The sequence below is a fragment of the Portunus trituberculatus genome, chromosome 22 (assembly GCF_017591435.1).
Source record: "Portunus trituberculatus isolate SZX2019 chromosome 22, ASM1759143v1, whole genome shotgun sequence".
In the NCBI taxonomy this organism is placed as follows: domain Eukaryota; kingdom Metazoa; phylum Arthropoda; class Malacostraca; order Decapoda; family Portunidae; genus Portunus; species Portunus trituberculatus.
The window spans coordinates 6503404-6509403 of record NC_059276.1 but is presented as its reverse complement, the minus strand read 5'-3'; the positions used below and the strand labels follow the sequence as shown (position 1 = coordinate 6509403).

Sequence of the window (6000 nt, the reverse complement as noted above, 5' to 3'; positions counted from 1 at the left end):
TATTTTTAGACCACTGATGATGACATACTGAGATGTCGAAACGTCTGACATATAAGGAAGAAAAGGGTTAGAAAATAAAGATGTTTGTGTCACCGCTAATTATACTATTTCTACTTTTTTTTGTATGTGTGTGTATGTGTGTGTGTGTGTGTGTGTGTGTGTGTGTGTGTGTGTGTGTGTGTGTGTGTGTGTGTGTATGTGTGTGTGTGTGTGTGTCATGAAAAGCGTGCTGGACTAATTACATGTATTTTTATTCTTTCTTTGTACTTCACAATTCTCTGAAACAGTCAGCAACCGGCCGAGGTTCTTTTTACGGTGAGAGTGGTGATGGTGGTAGTGGTGGTGGATGTGGTGGATGAGGTGGTGGATGTGGAGGTGGATGTAGTGGTGGTGTTGGTGGTGGTGGTGGTTGCGGCATCAGTGGGGGCGAACGCTGGTGCACCTATTCCCGCCACAGGAATTATGGCAGCACTTCTGGTGTGGTTGGCAGTCTGGATCGTAGTGACAAGGCTGCAGGAAAGACACACATCACAATTACTGGTCGGCGTGTTCTAAAACATTCCTGAACGTCTCATCTCCATTACTTTTAGCACACTGTGTACTGAAAGATATTGCAGTTTTTAATTGTGCTTTCATATTCAAATAGAAATGTGCTCCCGCTGAAGTTACTGACGTTCTTAAATGCGGTATCTTGGTTCTAGTCATTCTAGCAGGCTCTTGTATAAATTCCTAGATTAGATTATCACTCAATTTATGACAACGTGTTAAGTTATGACTTTGTCTGTTAAATGATCACTGGAATTATGCTACCTCTGTTTTCAAATGTCATCAACTTCTCTCTTCTAAGTGATTTTCTTTTGCCCATTTCTCAGTGCCAGGGTGTTGCATCTCTGACTCTTCTCTCGCTATTTTCATGCAAACTTCTCCTCTGTTCTTGTTAACTGCATGTGTCCTCTCCTCTCAAGGTGTCACAGCACAAGACTTTCTTTCTGTCCTCCTCTCCAGTACAAGAGTTAACCAGTACTCTCACTCATTCATAGCTTTCTCTGGTAAACTCTGGAACGCCTTGCTTGCTTTTGTTATCCTCCTTTTAATGAATCAGACTCTATTAAGAGGGAAGTTTCAAAGCACTTGTTCTCTTTTTCTCCACCAATTTTGTGTGGAAATTGGCAACATGAGGGTCTTTTTAAATTGTTGTTGCCCTTGGCATTGGCCCTTTTCTATAAAAAGAATTAATTATTAACATAAATCAAGAAAAATATACAAAGCAAGTTATATTTTTGCCAGTGGTTTATTGCACAATTCTGTAACAGCACCAATCAGCAACAGTTAACATCAGATTCATGTTTCCTCTCAGGTCAAAGTGGTGGTTGTGGTGGTGGTTAGTGGAGCCCATGCGCACGAACATTTATGCAAGTTTTCCCGCCACATTTTGTAGGACAGCAGTTTTGGTTCGGCAAGCAATCTAGGTCGGAGAAGCATGACTGTAAGAGAGACACACGTTAGGAGAAAACTCTTCTTTTCCTGTAGGAAGGGCGCCAGCCACGATCAGCAAAATTGTTGTTTTATCAAGGGTGCTTTCATGATTGTAGTGATAATTCAGTCAACTCAGTGAAGTGATCTGGGTTTCCAAAGTGCTTTCATGAGTGTTGTAATAGTTGGAGAGGCTTTCATGAAGTTATAGGTGTGTGTTGGTAAGTGTAATGACAACTTATAAACAGTGTGTGAGTGAGTGCAGCATGGCGGCTGGGGTGAGTGTGCCAGCCGCCCTGCTGTGAGTGCTTACCCGTCCAATGCAGTCCGTCTCTAGTGGACATATACCGACGCCTCCTGTTGAAAAAAAAAAGAGACGAAGCATTAACACTAACCCCGCTGGAGATTGTAACAACTTTTCCTAATAAAAGAACCTTTCGTTCCGTGTCTGAAAGTCAGCAAGAAAGAGAGAAGAAAGAAGGAGAAAGGAGGTGATGTGATAGCTTTAAAGAACAAACACTGGCAGATTTGAAGGCGTCTTTTGCGTAAAGTTACCTTCTGTAATGTAAATTGTCTCAACATCCTCATATTCTGATGCGCTTCCTTTGTCTTCCTGCCATGTGCGGTCTCCTTTTATTCATGACCTTGCTGCACTAAGGTCCGCTTTCAGAAACGCTTTGCTCTCTCACCACGACTACTTCTACGGCCGCAAATATAGTTAGCAGAGTTTTCAATTGTGTTTCTCTAGCTAATAATGTAGAAATCTCGTCACTCAGCCTGTACAACCGTAAAAACAACTTTAAAAACTCGTATAAATTTAAATAAAGCCTTTTCGAATAGTTGAGGTGAAGCACAGAAGTGTTTGAGAATACGAACCTAAGGATTGCAAGGTCAAAGGTTTAGTTCCACACACCACCTCATGTTCCTGCCGACCTATCACACTGCTGTCACTGTTCCTGCAAGTACTCACGGTCACAGCACAGGTAGTGGCCAGGTGGGCCGGGGCAATAGGTCTGGGCACTTACCGCCTGCTTCACTGGTGGTCACGCACACCGCCACCAACACCACCGCCAACAACAACAGGCCGCGATTCTGACACCAAAGAAATGTTATCATCATTACAGTGTTTATTTACTTCATGAATGTATCTAATATTTACTGGAGATACTTTTGTTGGAAGGTGTGTGTGTGTGTGTGTGTGTGTGTGTGTGTGTGTGTGTGTGTGTGTGTGTGTGTGTGTGTGTGTTTATTTCATAACCATTTAACACCAATTAGCTACAGGAGATGACTGGAAAAACTTCAAGGATCAGGTTGCCAACACAAAAAATCAATATTAATGTTTGAGAGATGAATAGATGAATGTTTAGGGTTTTTCAAAAGTCACTGCACACTTTTGAAAAATTACAAAAACTGTAAAGCAAACTGAGAGTATTTCTTGCATTCAACTCACCATCTTTCTCACCCGGGGACAAGTTCTGCACTGCTTTGCTCGGAGTGTTCACTTGTTGTGATGGAACGCCTCATGCCCGTCCATTTATATACAAACTCGGGGATTTCCAGCCTTTACTCCTGCCCCTCCCCCACCTCTCTCTCTCTCTCTCTCTCTCTCTCTCTCTCTCTCTCTCTCTCTCTCTCTCTCTTTAAAGGCTGCAGGAAAGACACACATCACAATTACTGGTCGGCGTGTTCTAAAACATTCCTGAACGTCTCATCTCCATTACTTTTAGCACACTGTGTACTGAAAGATATTGCAGTTTTTAATTGTGCTTTCATATTCAAATAGAAATGTGCTCCCGCTGAAGTTACTGACGTTCTTAAATGCGGTATCTTGGTTCTAGTCATTCTAGCAGGCTCTTGTATAATTTCCTAGATTAGATTATCACTCAATTTATGACAACGTGTTAAGTTATGACTTTGTCTGTTAAATGATCACTGGAATTATGCTACCTCTGTTTTCAAATGTCATCAACTTTTCTCATCTAAATGACTTTCTTCTGCCCATTTCTCAGTGCCAGGTGTTGCATCTCTGACTCTTCTCTCGCTATTTCCATGCAAACTTCTCCTCTGTTCTTGTTAACTGCATGTGTCCTCTCCTCTCAAGGTGTCATAGCACAAGACTTTCTTCGTTTTCTCATTGTGTCCTCCTCTCCAGTACAAGAGTTAACCAGTACTCTCACTCATTCATACCTTTCTCTGGTAAACTCTGGAACGCCTTGCCTGGTTTTGTTTCCCGCCTTTTCATAAATCAGGCTCTATTGAGAGGGAAGTTTCAAAGCACTTGTTCTCTTTTTCTCCACCAATCCTGTGTGGAAATTGGCAACATGAGGGTCTTTTTAAATTGTTGTTGCCCTTGGCATTGGCCCTTTTCTATAAAGAATAAAGAATTATTGATATAAATAAAAAAAGATATACAATACAAGTTATATTTTAGCCAATTTTTATTCATCATTCTTTAACAACACCAATCAGCAACAGTTAACATCAGATTCATGTTTCCTCTCAGGCCAAAGTGGTGGTGGTGGTTGTGGTGGTTAGTGGAACCCATACGGACGAACATTTGTGCAAAGTCTGCCGCATGGATTAAAGCAGCATTTTTGGTGTCGTAAGCAATCTCGGTCGGAGATGCATGGCTGTAAGAGAGACATACGTTAGGAGAAGACTCTTCTTTTCCTGTAGTAGGGGCGCCAGCCACGAGCAGCAAAATTGTTGTTTTATCAATGGTGCTTTCATGATTGTAGTGATAATTCAGTCAACTCAGTGAAATGATCTGGGTTTCCAAAGTGCTTTCATGAGTGTTGTAATAGTTGGAGAGGCTTTCATGAAGTTATAGGTGTGTGTTGGTAAGTGTAGTGACAGCTTATAAAGAGTGTGTGAGTGAGTGCTGCATGTCGGGCTGGCTGAGAGTGCTAGTCGCCCAGCTGTGAGTGCTTACCCGTCCACTGCAGCTGGTGATTAGTGATGGACATACGCCAGGGTTTCCTGTTGAGAATAAAAGAGACAAAGCATTAACACTAGCCCCGCTGGAGATTGTAAAAATCATTTCCTAACAATAGAACCTTTCTTTCCGTGTCTGAAAGTCAGCAAGAAAGAAAGAAGAAAGGAGGAGAAAGGAGGTGATGTGACAGCTGGAAAGAACAAACACTGGCAGATTTGAAGGCGTCTTTTGCGTAAAGTTACCTTCTGTGATGTAAATTGTCTCATTCTCCTCATATTCTGCTGTGCTTCCTTTATCGTTGTCCCATGTGCGATCTTCTTTTATTCATGACCTTGCTGCACTAAGGTCCGCTTTCAGAAACGCTTTGCTCTCTCACCACGACTAATTTCCAAGGTCACAAGGATAGTTAGCAGAGTTTTCAAGTGTGTTTCTCTAGCTAATAATGTAGAAATCTCGTCACTCTGCCTCTACAACCGTAAAAACAACTTTAAGAATTCATGTAAATTTAAATAAAGCCTTTTCGAATAGTTGAGGTGAAACACAGAAGTGTTTGAGAATACGAACCTAAGGATTGCAAGGTCAAAGGTTTAGTTCCACACACCACCTCATGTTCCTGCCGACCTATCACACTGCTGTCACTGTTCCTGCAAGTACTCACGGTCACAGCACAGGTAGTGGCCAGGTGGGCCGGGGCAATAGGTCTGGGCACTTACCGCCTGCTTCACTGGTGGTCACGCACACCGCCACCAACACCACCGCCAGCAACAACAGGCCGCGATGCTGACATCAAAGAAATGTTATCATCATTACAGTGTTTATTTACTTCATGATTGTATCTAATAATTACTGGAAGTTGTGTGTGTGTGTGTGTGTGTGTGTGTGTGTGTGTGTGTGTGTGTGTGTGTGTGTGTGTGTGTGTGTGTGTGAGTGTGTGTGTATGTGACTGAAAAAAAAATATAACTAAAAAACCACGTTTACCAGCACAAAAATCAATATCAATCTTTGAGAGAGGAATTGATGAATTTTTAATATTTTTAAAGTCACTGCACACTTTTGAAAAATTCCTAGCAATGTAAATCAAACTGAGAGTATTTCTTGCATTCAACTCACCATCTTTCTCACCCGGGGACAAGTTCTGCACTGCTTTGCTCTGAGTGTTCACTTGTTGTGATGGAACGCCTCATGCCCGTCCATTTAATATACAAACTTGGGGATTTCCAGCCTTTCCTCCTGCCCCTGCTCCACCTCTCTCTCTCTCTCTCTCTCTCTCTCTCTCTCTCTCTCTCTCTCTCTCTCTCTCTCTCTCTCTCTCTCTCTCTCTCTCTCTCTCTCTCTCTCTCTCTCTCTCTCTCTTTCCCCTATATGTGCAATCATATCCTGAATCTTTTCCTAGATTGAGAAATGATAATACTTTTTTTCTTTTTTTTTTCTTTTTTGTGTGAGTCATGAAGAGTGTGGGACAAATTACAGGTATATTTAATATTTCTTTTTACTTCACAATTCTCTGAACTTCAATTAACAACAGCCAGCAACAGCCCGAGGTTCTTTCCATGGTCAGAGTGGTGGTGGTGGTGGTGATGTTACTAGTAGTG

At 42.0% G+C, this 6000-nt stretch overlaps 2 long non-coding RNA genes across 2 annotated transcripts; both read right to left on the bottom strand.

Annotated features, from left to right (window-relative positions):
* Positions 1–495: 495 nt before the first annotated feature.
* Positions 496–3009, bottom strand: LOC123507549. The gene is made up of 5 exons (XR_006675678.1): positions 2924–3009; positions 2499–2565; positions 1787–1830; positions 811–1484; positions 496–510 (listed from the first exon to the last, which is right to left on the bottom strand). It is a non-coding gene; the product is annotated as an uncharacterized LOC123507549 (long non-coding RNA).
* An 887-nt stretch (positions 3010–3896) lies between these two features.
* On the bottom strand, positions 3897–5578 carry LOC123507550. The gene is made up of 4 exons (XR_006675679.1): positions 5519–5578; positions 5122–5188; positions 4406–4452; positions 3897–4103 (listed from the first exon to the last, which is right to left on the bottom strand). It is a non-coding gene; the product is annotated as an uncharacterized LOC123507550 (long non-coding RNA).
* Positions 5579–6000: the final 422 nt, after the last annotated feature.